This window comes from Ahaetulla prasina, chromosome 11 (assembly GCF_028640845.1).
Source record: "Ahaetulla prasina isolate Xishuangbanna chromosome 11, ASM2864084v1, whole genome shotgun sequence".
Classification (NCBI taxonomy): Eukaryota; Metazoa; Chordata; class Lepidosauria; order Squamata; family Colubridae; genus Ahaetulla; species Ahaetulla prasina.
The window spans coordinates 7,786,174-7,800,040 of record NC_080549.1 but is presented as its reverse complement, the minus strand read 5'-3'; positions in this window follow the sequence as shown (position 1 = coordinate 7,800,040).

The following is a 13,867-nucleotide window of genomic DNA, read 5'->3' as shown; positions in this document are numbered from 1 at the left end:
GCATAGAACAAATTCTCTGCTTCATGCCTTTGAGTTGTAAGCAATAACTATATTTGTTTCAGTGTCTTGAGAATATCTACTGTATATATGAGAATATATATACAGAGATAGTTTGTTACTGCCAGAATTAAAATCACATTGAAATCATAATGACCTTGATTCATAGATGGAACCAAGCAATGTTTATGACAGCTGTAGAGAATCTATGTAGCTTAAGGTTGAACTCAGTGCTCTCTGAGTTTGGCTGTTTGTTTACAGACATTTCATTACCCAAGTAGGTAACATCATCAGTGCAAGTGAGAATGGGGTTTGCTCCCTGCTTATCCTGCTGTTGGTGGTGGGGTATGGTTTTCTCCTTGATTAGAATAGAATAGAATAGAATAGAATAGAATAGAATAGAATAGAATAGAATAGAATAGAATAGAATAGAATAGAATAGAATTTTATTGGCCAAGTGTGATTAGACACACAAGGAATTTGTCTTGGTAAATATGCTCTCAGTGTACATAAAGAAAAGATACCTTCATCAAGGTACAACACTTACAACACTTAATGATAGTCATAGGGTACAATAAGCAATCAGGAAGCTATCAATATCAATATAAATCATAAGGATACCAGCAACAAAGTTACAGTCATACAGTCATAAGTGGAAGGAGATGGGTGATGGGAACGATGAGAAGATTAATAGTGCAGATTTAGTAAATAGTTTGACAGTGTTGAGGGAATTATTTGTTTAGTAGAGTGATGGCATTCGGGGAAAAACTGTTCTTGGGTCTAGTTGTTCTGCTGTGCAGTGCTCTATAGCATCGTTTTGAGGGTAGGAGTTGAAACAGTTTATGTCCTGGATGTGAGGGATCTGTAAATATTTTCACGGCCCTCTTCTTGATTCGTGCAGTATACAGGTCCTCAATGGAAGGCAAGTTGGTAGCAATTGTTTTTTCTAGCATCTTGATTAGCATATTGCTTTTTTATTCGATTGTTTGTCAGGTTTTAATCTCTGCTTCTCTGAGTGCAGGCTACTGAAGAGGATTTGTTCTGGCATTTTTGATTTCCTTGTTGCTTTTTTATTGTCTTTTAAATGGTGTGTAAACATTTTTTTTATCTCTATGTGTCCATTGATGGCTAATCCAATTGAATGCAAAGCTTCCAGGAATTCCCTAACATTTCCGCACTTAGCTTAGCTAAGTAGCTCACAGTTCCCCAACTGAACCCAGACCTGTATATTCATGTCCCTGTCACCAAGATTAGGATTTATAGGAAAAAATTTCCATCTCCTCATTAAAATTCAAGCTCAAACGAGTTATGTTGGCATGACCAACAGGCAAGCTACCTTAGGCTGTGATCTTGTCATCTCATAAGCAGAGTATGATTGGGTCAGGTCAGCGCTTGGATGGACGACCTCAAGGGGAAACCCAGGTGTTTCAAAAGTGGCAATGCTGATTCATTCGGTATCACCTCTCTCTCTCTGTCCCCCCCTTTTGGGAATAATATTTGAGTCAATGCACCAGCTTGACATAAAGCTTCTATTTTATTTCCCCAGCAAAGAGCATCTCCCATCTTAGATGAAATGCATAGCCAAGGTCTTGACCAGCTGTCATTAAGAGTCCAGTGGTAGTTTTCAGGAGAGCAAGAGACGTTAACCTAGTGCCGTGGCAAATTTCCAATCTCATTACATTCAGCGCTTTCTTCCTGCTCACATTGATAAGGAAAAGTAATTGTCCTCGGTGCAGTTCAAACTATTTGACTGAAGCTATACCCAGCCCTGTTACGGGTTGCTTAGTCTGTCACGCTGTTAATTTAAAAACCGTTTGTTACGAGGTCGTCTCCATTTGCACATCCCTCTAGCATCTAAGCTTACCACAGATGGTTAAATAGTAGAGTTTAGAATAGAATAGAATAGAATAGAATAGAATAGAATAGAATAGAATAGAATAGAATAGAATAGAATAGAATAGAATAGAATAGAATAGAATAGAATAGAATAGAATAGAATAGAATAGGAGAATAGAATAGAATAGAATAGAATAGAATAGAATAGAATAGAATAGAATAGAATAGAATAGAATAAATATAGGATAGGATAGGATAGGATAGGATAGGATAGGATAGGATAGGATAGGATAGGATAGGATAGGACAGGACAGAATAGAATAGAATAGAATAAATATAGGAGAGAATAGAATAGAATAGAATAGAATAGAATAGAATAGAATAGAATAGAATAGAATAGAATAGAATAGAATAGAATTTTTTTTGGCCAAGTGTGATTGGACACAGAAAGAATTTGTCTTTGGTACATATGTTCTCGGTGTACATAAAAGAAAAGATACGTTCATCAAGAATCATAAGGTACAACACTTAATGATAGTCATAGGGAAACAGTCAATATAAATCTTAAGGATACCAGCAACAAGGTTACATACAGTCATAAGTGGGAGGAGATGGGTGATAGGAATGATGAGAAGATTAATAGTAGTGTAGACTTAGTGAATGGTTTGACAGTGTTGAGGGAATTTTTTGTTTAGCAGAGTGATGGCGTTTGGGAAAAAACTGTTCTTGTGTCTAGTTGTTCTGATGTGCAGTGCTCTATAGTAGAGTTTAGAATCAGAAAAACAGGACTTGCATGAGGAAGACCGGCGGTTTATTTTATCAAAGCCATACTAGAGACAGTGCGCATTCATGTGCATGCACGCTTTGGGCACTCAGTCCATAAAAGGTTAGCCATCACTGGGATAGGTCTCCTGCTTGAGCAGGGGGTTGGACTAGAAGACCTCTAAGTTCCCTTCCAACTCAGGTATTCTGTTATAAAAGGTAAATGTAAAGGTTCCCCTTGCACATTCATTCCCGACTCTAGAGGACAGTGCTCATCTCCGTTACAAAGCCGAAGAGCCAGCACTATCCGAAGTCGTCTCCGTGGTTATGTGGCCGGCATGACTCAACACCAAAGGCACTGTTCCCTTCCCACCAAAGGTGGTCCCTATTTTTTGTGCCTCGTCCGCTTTTCCCGCAGCCGGGCCCATCTTATCTGCTTCTGAATGCTGAGGAATGTCCTAGCATGCCTCCCGGCCCCAGCCCTAGCTCCATGCCCAGGCAAACGGAGCAACTAGACCCCTCCCCCTCCCCCACAGCATGTGAGCCTGAGGAAGGTCAATTACCAACAGCTAAAGACTGGAGTGACCCTCACTTCAGGAGAATTGATAGGCGGCGGCAACAGAAGGAAGGGAGGGGCAGGCCTGGATAAGTGCTGAGTCATGGAGCCACACCCCATGGCCTATATAAAGGATCTGCTTTCTGGCATTCTCTGAGTCAGGCAAAGTCTACCTTATCTTGCTGAAGTCACTTTCTGGTCTCCTGCCTGCCTTGAGAACTTTGCTAGGACTTTGGCAGAGCTGCAGAGGCACGCCTGATTCGGATTTCCCTGACCCGGCCGTCAGCGGAGGAGTGGGACACGACACCTATTTTTCTACTTGCATTTGTTATGTGCTTTCGAACTACTAGGTTGTTTTAATGGATGTTTTATGTTGTATTTATATGTATATTTTTATTTGGCTGTGAACCGCCCTGAGTCCTTAGGGAGATAGGGCGGTATACAAATACGAAAAATAAAGAAAAATAAAATAAAATAAGATTGGTAGAATAGAATAGAATAGAATAGAATAGAATAGAATAGAATAGAATAGAATAGAATAGAATAGAATAGAATAGAACTTTTTATTGGCCAAGTGTGATTGGACACACAAGGAATTTGTCTTGGTACATATGCTCTCAATGTACATAAAAGAAAAGATACCTTCATCAAGGTGCAACACTTAGTGATGGGACACGTAACAGGAGCTCACCCTGTTACACGGCACTAGGGTTTCGAACCACTGAACTGCCGACTTTTCGATCGACAAGCTCAGCATCTTAGCCACTGAGCCACCGCATCTGTCTTATTCTCTTATACTAAAAGCCAAACTCAAAAAGTGAAAGTCATTTCAGGATAACTTAATATCTTTTCTCCTCTCTTCTATGGCATCGTTAAAAATACTGGCGTTTCTTCCAATCCACCCATCTTCCTGGTCCAACTATTCCCATCCTTCCTTATAACCATATCTGACATTCTGAAAATATATATATACATAGTATACCTGCATTCTAAGCTTTGTGGAATAATTTTGTGGAGGACATACATACACCTGCTTTCACACTTATAAATCAGATGAATGTGTAGTTGTTGAAACCAGTTTTCCCACTAGAGACGAAAGAGATACACGGTCTCCTTATATTTATTGGTCTTTTGAAAAAACTTACGGTCTTGGTCTGAATTCTTAGTTCTCTTCTGAGAATGAAATAAAAATTCCACGTGATTATATGGCAACCTCTACAGCACAGGTTCTCCAAAAGAGGATGTTGGTTAGTTTTAATATATATTGTAGCCGCATCTATAATGCATAGATGTTTGACAATAACATTCAAACAGCAATTAGATTATAGAAATCTTCCTGACACGTAAAATCATTTTTTATTTAGATCGTCAAGTTAAGTTACATATTTTGTCCAGAATCCTCATTTATTTTTATTGTATTTTTTTGGCTTTCTAAAATGATTTTGTTTAGGGGGTGCAAGGATTTGCGGAGGGTGTTTTATAACCGAACATCTGAAATGCAGGAACTTGCTGCATTGTAATGAGGTCAAAGTTTTCAAAAACAGCTACATTGCAAGATGAAGCAAAACGCTTTGGAATTTCATAAAGTTCAGACATCCTTCCTTTGGGTAATCAAAAGCATTCAAAATTTATCAGTCCCAAGTGAGATCTTTGAAATGAGTATTTGCCTCAGTTGTCAAAATATTCTCGTATGTGTTAAAAAAAAACCGAAAGCACAAACACAACCATTTTGGGAGCAGAAACTGTCTTGTATAGGGAACAATAAACCAATACACATACGTACACACAGAGAGATACAGTTATACATAGATAGCACACAAGCTCTTGTTCTTTCTTTTCCTTTTCTTTTCAAAAGCAAATTCCAACATATTGTCTGATTTGTGTATTAATATGTTTTTCTTCATTGCTCTAATAATAATCCTATAAATACTTCATGTGATCATTTCTCTTTCTCTCTCCTTCCTTCCTTCCTTCCTTCCTTCCTTCCTTCCTTCCTTCCTTCCTTCCTTCCTTCCCTCCCTCCTAGTGGTTAGAATATAGTGTTGCAGGCTAATTTTGCCCACTGCCAGTTGTTCGATCTTGACGGGCTCAAAGTTGGCTCATTCACCTTCCTTTTTTCCTCTCTCCCTCCCTCCCTCTCTTCCTTCCTTCTTTCCTTCCTTCCTTCCCTCCCTCCCTCCCTTTTTCATTCACCTTCCTTTTTTCCTCCCTCCATCTTCCTTCCTTCCCTCCCTCTCTCTCTCCCTCCCTTTCTTTCTTCTTTCCTTCCTTCCTTCCCTTCTTTCCTTCCTTCCCTCCCTCCCTCCTTCCCTCCCTCCCTCCCTTATTCATTCACCTTCCTTTTATCCTCCCTCCCTCCCTCTTCCTTCCTTCCTTCCTTCCTTCCTTCCTTCCTCCTCCCTCCTCCTCCCTTCTTCTTTCCTTCCTTCCTTCCTTCTTTCCTTCCTTCCTCCTCCTCCTCCTTCCTCCTCCTCCCTTATTCATTCACCTTCCTTTTATCCTCCCTCCCTCCCTCTTCCTTCCTTCCTTCCTTCCCTCCCTCCCTCCCTCCCTCCCTCCCTCTCTCTCTCTCTCCCTCCCCTTCTTCCTTCCTTCCCTTCTTCCCTCCATCCCCTTCTTCTTTCCTTCCTCCATTCCTTTTTCCACTCCCTCCCTCCAATCACAATTGGATCTCAGTACGAATAATTTTCGACAGCAAAATTGATATATCTGGGAGTGATTATTGTAGAAAGATAATTTAGGTCGGCAGAAGTTCCTAACATCAGTGTTTAAAAATTGTCACTCTTTGTACATATAAAATGCACATATATACATACAGGAACACATATTTGATCTAAGTGCAAATAATTTGCAAAAGCAAAATAAATAGATCTCGGAGTGACTATCACAGAAAGATAATTTAAACTGGCAGAGGTTCCTAACAGCAGTGTTCAAATTTTGTCACTCTTTTTACGTTTTAAATGCTCATATAAAATGCACATATAGGAACACATAGGATATATTCATGCTCATAAAGGAAATGACATTATTTTCCTCTGGATAAAATCCAACAATAATACAATGTGATTTTTGTTTAACCTTATTACTGTCCTCTTACGATTTTTTAAAAAGAGTGTTAAATAGGATGAAAATGGCACACTGGTGTTTAAAATGTATGCATGCAATTCAACTTACTAGATTCGTTAATTAAGATATTTCTGACCTACATTGTAGACCTCAAGGTAGGATATAATTAAAGAAGAAGAAGAGTGAAATTACCCATATAAGGAGAGTAGTTCTGTGTTTGTCGGGGGCTATAAGATTATTTAAAGTAGTAGAGTAGAAGGTTAAAAAAAAAGGATTTGTTTTTGTTTGATTGATTGTGTGCCCCCAAGTGCCCTCAAGTCATTGCTGATTCTGAGCAACTGCACAGCTAGTTTTTCTCTGTCATGATCGATCCTTATCCTGTTCTTTTGGATCTTAAAGAATCATTATGGTGCAGTGGTTAGAATGCAATAAAGGTAAAGGTTCCCCTCGCACATATGTGCTAGTTGTTCCTGACTCTAGGGGGCAGTCCTCATCTCCATTTCAAAGCCAAAGAGCCAGCGCCATCCAAAGACGTCTCCGTGGTCATGTGGCCATCATGACTAAACACCAAAGGCGCACGGAACGCTGTTACGCTATAGAGCACTACACATCAGAACAACTAGACACAAGGACAGTTTTTTCCCAAATGCCATCACTCTGCTAAATAAATAATTCCCTCAACACTGTCAAACTATTTACTAAGTCTGCACTACTATTAATCTTCTCGTCGTTCCCACCACCCATCTCCTTCCTGTTATGACTGTATGACTGTGACTTTTTTGCTTGTATCCTTACGATTTATACTGATATTGGTTCCTGATTGCTTATTTGTACCCTATGACTACCATTAAGTGTTGTACCTTATGATTCTTGATGAAGGTATCTTTTCTTTTATGTACAATGAGAGCATAGGCACCAAGACAAATTCCTTGTGCGTCCAATCACATTTGGCCAATAAAAAAATCTATTCTATTCTATTCTATTCTGTTCTGTTCTGTTCTGTTCTGTTCTATTCTATTCTATTCTATTCTATTCTATTCTATTCTATTCTATTCCTTCCTATTCCTTCCTATCCTATCCTATCCTATCCTATCCTATCCTATCCTATCCTATCCTATCCTATCCTATCCTATTCTATTCTATTCTGCAGTACTGCAGGCTAATTCTGCTGATCACCAGTTACCAGCAGTTGGGCAGTTCAACCTCAAGGCTGACTCAGCCTTCCATCCTTCCAAGGTTGGTAAAACGAGGACCCAGATTGTTGGGGGCAAATATCCTGACTCTGAAAACCACCTAGAGCGGGCTATAAAGCCCTGTGAAGCAGTATATAAGTCTAAGTGCTATTGCTATCTTCCAATGGTGCATCCATCGGTAATTGAGTCCATCCACTCTATTGCTAGTTGTCCTCTTCTGTTTCCCTCTATCTTTGCTAGCATTAAAGTCTTCTCCAGGGAGTTGAGTTCTTCACACCATGGGTTGGCAGTAGGATAACCGTTTGTGGCTCGAGTGAGGATGTTGAGTTGGTTTGTTTCGTGGTGCAGATGATCTGTTGATTTATTTCCCTGGCTGCCTACGCTTTAACCAAGCCAAATATATTAGGCTACTACTGCGCAGTTTTGGACATAAAAACAACTAAAAGCGATTAAACAAATTCCCACCCTCTTGCAAATGCAAATAAATATTTATTTCTAACTCTGCATTTTTTTTTTCCTCTTCCAGTCGGGTTTCTATCTACGCTCTGTATTTCCTGCCAAAGTTCTGGGATTTAGTTATAACGCTATCAAACTGACATCAGACACAAGAGAAGCCTTAGAAGCCATTTTAAGACTTCAGTAACAAAACCTTTAGAAATTCACAGTTGGACAAATAACCGGAATGTGGTAGTAAGATTTTTATATTTTATTTTATTTTATTTTATTTGAGCAACAAGCGCGAGAGATTTCTTTTTTAAAAATACGGAGTTAATGTGCTTTAAGCATAATGTGATCCTTTGAACAAACTCTTTCAATACCAGAGATCTTTAAAATGAGGTAAGTCCATTTTCTCGCTTTCGTTTTTTTTTTTAAAAAAAAAGAGAATTGGATATCTGTTGTGGCAATCATAAAATAAACTGTTGGATTAAAAGGCTGCTAAAAGGTTTTGGGTTTGTTTTTCACAAATATATATATATATATATATATACACAGAGCAAAGCGAATGGCAGTAGCTAACTTTCAAGGAAAATTTCTCTGAAATAATTTGAATTACAGAGACCACAGGATAAGGCAGAAGAAAGAAGACAGCACGGACCATCTAATAAAAAAAAACCTTAATAAATGGCTTTACTAACATCTTCAGCCTTAAAAAAGCTAGAACTTCTGTCAGATTGGATGAGAGGGGCCTGCCTTTTTAGAACGCTATCTTCAGGTGGACTTCAAAACCGATACAATATCCCGCTCTTCTTTTCGTGCCTTCTCATTCTTTTTCCCTCTTCTTAACCTCACAATACCTATTTCAGAATGCAAGAATGGAGGCAGAATCAGTAGGATGGGTACAAAAGCTTGAGGTAAGAAGTTGATACAAGGAACAAGGCACTACTAAAACAGAAGTGCGAAACAAAGCCACAGTTTTACACAGGAGAGAAAAATCAGCTTTACTTCAACAACTCTTCCTGCAATGCTGTTTCAATGGTTTGACTCCATTTTTACCGCTTTGTGAAATAGAGCCCTTTGTCTACCCAAAATGGGAGCTGAAGTAGGTCAAACTCACTTGGCACAGGCCTTAAAACTCACACACTGGAGTTTCTACATCGGGGTGAAATCTACTTACCTTCCCTACTGGTTCGAAACTTCACGTGTCACCATCACTACCGGTTCGGCCGAACCGGTCCAAACCGGTACCATTTCACCCCTGATCTACATTCAAAGGACAAGAATTACTACAGGTAGCCCTCAACTTATGACAGTTAGTTTAGTGACTGTTCAAAGTTACAACAGAATTTTAAAAAAGTGACTTAGGACCAATTTTCACACTTACTGCTTCAGCTCCCCAGGGTCACGTAATCAAAATTCAGATGCTTGTCAACTGACTCATATTTATGACCGTTGCAGTGTCCCGGGGTCATGCAATCCTTTTTTGTGACCTTTTGACAAGCAAAATCAACAGGGAAGCCAGATTCACTTAACAACCGGGTTACTAACTTAACATCTGCAGTGACTCCCTTAACAACTGCGGCAAGAAAGGCCATAAAATGGGGCAAAACTCACTTAGCAAGGGTCTCGCTTAGCAATAGCGATAGCACTTAGACTTATATACCGCTTCACAGTGCTTTAAAACCCTCTCTAAGTGGTTTACAGTGTCAGCCTATTGCCCACAACAATCTGGCTCCTCCTTTTACCAACCTCTGAAGGATGGAAGGCTGAGTCAACCTTGAGCCTGGTGAGATTCCAACTGCCAAATTGCAGGCAGCTGGCAGTCAGCAGAAGTAGCCTGCAGTACTGCTCTCTAACCACTGTGCCACCAATACAAATCTTGGGCTCAATTATGGTCATGGATCAAGGGCTACCCGTATTGCTACTAATGTTATTTGATTAATTCATTAAACTCTCAACAATTCCGGGTCACTCCCAACAAGCCACCCACCTAGTTTTAACCAGGAAGTAACCTGTTTTTGACTCTCTGTGCATGTGCAAAAGGCTTGTGCAGAGGGTCCAAATGTGCATGTGACACACAAGCGTGCACTTCCGAACTGGTAGGGAAGGTAAGTACTGTAGATTGCACCCCTGCTTCACTTCAACCCCAGGCTAAAATATCCTCCTCAATCAGGACCATTCCTATCTCAGAGCGACTTCATTTCGGTGGGGCTGGCGCCTCTCCAGAGAAGGAACATTTCTGGACAGCTGAGTAACTGTTTAATTGAAGGAACCCAGAGCATAATACAAGATCAAACTGGTTGGGCAGATATTATGGAATCTTGTGTGACACACCTATGTAATCCAACTCTCAAGGGCACAGAGAAGGGTTGGATTAGGGTTAGGGTTGGGGTTGGGGTTGGAGTTGGGGTTGGTTGGGGTTGGGGTTAGGGTTAGGTTAGGGTTGGGGTTGGGGTTGGGGTTGGGATTAGGTGTTGGGGTTGGGGTTGGAGTTGGGGTTAGGGGTTGGGGTTGGGGTTGGGGTTGGGGTTGGAGTTGGGGTTAGGGGTTGGGGTTGGGGTTAGGGTTAGGGTTAGGGTTGGGGTTAGGGTTAGGGTGTTGTTAGGAATGAGTTCCCCTTCCTCTAAATCATTGTCCCATCTTTGTAGATGTGGCCAATACATGAAAAAAGAAATTCTACCGTCCTGTTTTGTGTGATTGAATTCCACAGGTAGATCCACCTGCAGTGTTTGCATGCCTTGTACTCTGTAAGTGTAAATCACATTTAAGTGTTGTCATCAATTAAGATTCCCTCAGCCCCCATTTTTTAAATTTCTGGAGAAGAGGGTGGAGGAGTTCTGAAAGGATGAGATAGGGTTGAGAGTTAACTCTCCCTTGGTGCATGCGGAGCACTCCAGCTAGATACTTGCGAATAAACCGAGAATAAACAAGGGAATAAGATGCAGTATTTTTTGCATTAGATGTGACATCCAGTTTGTTTCATTGCATCTCCTCTTTAAGGAAAAGGGATATTTGCAGTTATAGTTTCTGTCATTGATAGGCAATGTTTTGCTTCTGAATTCTGCATTTGGGACCTGCATGAACGGTTTTGCTGTTCAAATCAGTCGAATCACTCAACTCAAGAGGCTCCTTCTGGGATCTATTGCAAATCCACAGAAGACTTTGGTCGGCATCCTTTCAGGTAAGATATCAAGGGAACCAAAAATGAATCACAATCAAGAATTCAGGCAAGAATTTCCCGTCGCTTCCACTTTGACCCTCACATCAGTCAATTTTCAACCTGGGGGGAATATCTATCCTAGCAGTACATTATCACTGTTTCTGGGTCCAAAAGAGTTCCTACCTACATTCTGCGAAAGGTTTTTCGAGAAAGGTGTTTGGGAAGACAAAAAAGTGGGGAAAAATCAACGCTGTGATTATTCCCATCCCCCCACCCCCCACCCACCTAAGCGTCCTCTGACAACCTCAGTCTGCACGAGTGAGCATTCTCTGTTTAGGCTACCTGTAGCAAAATGTTTGGCATAGGAACTGAAAAAATAAGTCAATTAAGTCCATCTGTTGTGACTCGTCCTCCCCTCAGCCGGGCCCCTCCAGTCTCCAACCGGGCCTGTTATCAGTCTCCGAGTCTGATAATGAAGATGAACGGCCGGTCATGCCTCCAGCCCTCGGCCCTGGCCCCATGCCCAGAGGGGATTCCAGGAGTGAACAAACAAACCCGATAAACCTCACTCATACGGTGTGTGTTCCTTTGGCTCAGCTGTCAGAGGAAGCCAGCCAGGGATTGGAATTGCTCGGGCCTACTCCTTCTGACCCCTCCCTTTCCCAAACAGCAGAAGACAATTCAAAGTGGGAGGATCCTCGCTTCCGGAGATCTGAGAGGCGACGCCAGCAGAAGGAAGGGAGGGGCAGGCCTGGATAAATGCTGAGTCATGGAGCCACACCCCACAGCCTATATAAAGGACCTGCTTTTGGCATTCCAACCTTGAGTCAAGCAAAGTCTCATTTGGTTTGCTGATATCGGACTCTATCGCTGAAGTCACAACTTGGACTCCTGCCTGCCCTGATAAACCTCGAAGGAATTTGGCAAGCTGCAGAGGCTTCGTTGCCACGTTTGATACGGACTTCCTTGACCCGGTCGTCGGAGGGGGAGGGGGACACGACACCCTCCTTCTTCAGTTCCTCCTTGCATCTTGTGCATTTCCTGGACACCCTGTGATACGGGATTGTCAGAATTGGGAGAAAATGAATGGGAAATCGTCTCACTGCTTCTGGTATGTGATTATGTTACAGGCTAGCAATCACTGAAATTGCCTCAGAAAGCCATACACAACTCATCCATTCAGTAAGCATTTGTGGAAGGTTGGGGAATTGGTGCACTCTGGCAAGGTAGATGTTATACGGGAACTATTTATAAGAAATTCTTTGCAGATGAATCTCATTTCTGTAACTCCTCCAGGTGGATTGTCGCTTTCAAGGACAAAAGAAAAGAGTTATATTTAACTGTTTCAGAAACCATTAGATATCTCCGGCTTGAAGAATGTAGAAGCTCGGAGAAGCTAGTCAGATCTTGTAGAAGCTAATTACCAAATTAGCTTTAGAAGCTAATCAGAGCTACATGCCAGTCTAATTGTTTTAAGTTCATTTATTACCAAGCATTTAAAATTAGTAGTGTCATACTTTCTTGTTTAATATCTATCTATCTATCTATCTATCTATCTATCTATCATCTATCTATCTATCTATCTATCATCTATCTATCTATCTATCTATCTATCTATCTATCTATCTATATCTATCTATCTATCTATCTATCTATCTATCTCTACCTCCCTTCCTATCTATCTACCTATCTATCTAACTCTATCTCTATCTCTATCTCTACCTCTACCTCTACCCCTACATCTCTCTCTTCCTCTTTCCTTCTCTCCTTCTCTCTCTCTCTCATCTATCTATCTATCTATCTATCTATCTATCTATCTATCTTATCTATCTACCTACCTACCTACCTACCTACCTACCTCTACATCTCTCTCTTCCTCTTTCCCTCTTTCTCTCATCTATCTACATCTCTCTCTCTCTCTCTCATCTCTGTCTGTCTGTCTGTCTGTCTCTGTCTCTACCTTTACATCTCTTTCTACCTCTTTCTCCCCCCTCTCTCTCTCATCTATATCTATCTATCTATCTATCTATCTATCTATCTATCTATCTATCTATCTATCTATCTATCTATCTATATTATAGATATTTAAGACAGATTCAACTCAGCTTGAAGAGAGTTAAGGAAAACTAGGTTAATGGAGGAGATGGGAATTAAGTCCTATGAGCAGAGGTGGTGGGAACTGGGCGTGTTTGGTTTTGAGACTGCTAGTAGGAAATATGATGGCATTTTTCAAGTACCCAAAGGAAAGACACACAGAATAAGGTCAAGACCTGTTTCTCTTTGTCCCAGAAATCAGGACAAAGAATAATGATTCTCTTAGAGGAAAGGAATTGTAGTCGAAAGTTAAGGAGAGTATCCCGATGCCAATACTGGTTTGAGGTCTTATCTGCTGACTTAATCAGGTCTTGTTTCACTAGATAGGTAAAAGTGAAAGCTGCATAGACATTTTCCTAGCTTTAATTTAGATTCTTATACTGACATGAGTTGAAGGGACGCGGTGACTCAAGGGGCTAGGATGCTGAGCTTGTCGATCGAAAGGTCGGCAGTTCAGCGGTTCAAATCCCTGGTGCTGCCGTGTAATGGGGTGAGCTCCCGTGACTTGTCCCAGCTTCTGCCAACCTAGCAATTCGAAAGCACATAAAAAATGCAAGTAGAAAAAATAGGGACCACCTCTGGTGGGAAGGTAACAGCGTTCCATGTGCCTCTGGCGTTTAGTCATGACGGCCACATGACCACGGAGACGTCTTCAAACAGCACTGGCTCTTTGGCTTTGAAATGGAGATGAGCATCGCTCCCTGGAGTCTGGAACGACTAGCACGTATGTGCGAGGGCAACCTTTATGTTTACCTTACTGAGATG